The sequence below is a fragment of the Penaeus monodon genome, chromosome 4 (genome assembly GCF_015228065.2).
Source record: "Penaeus monodon isolate SGIC_2016 chromosome 4, NSTDA_Pmon_1, whole genome shotgun sequence".
NCBI lineage: Eukaryota > Metazoa > Arthropoda > Malacostraca > Decapoda > Penaeidae > Penaeus > Penaeus monodon.
Window position 1 is genome coordinate 44,414,775 of NC_051389.1, and position 370 is coordinate 44,415,144.

Here is a 370-nt window from a genome sequence, read left to right on the forward strand (position 1 = left end):
TATTATCATTATCATTAAAAATTAATTTTATTAGATTATATTTTTTCAACCCATATCCTTTATCAACATCATATTGTTGAACAGTTCACTAAGTGATTTTTTTTCTCTTTTTTTCTTTTTTTTTAATGGCGCAGTTCCATCAACCGAAGAGAAATGAATTTGTTTAATTGCACTGGACATCCGCCATATATAGGAAAATATGTATATACCAAATTGTCAGATACACTGATATATGCATTTAACGAAAATCCACTACCCTTTTGCCAGCACTGCCCTTAAAAACCCGGTTTGCCAAAAGGTGTCCCGTACCCCTTGCGTGGGAAAAAGTTGCCTTTATGTCGCTTTTGATTATTACATTTATTGCTGTTAT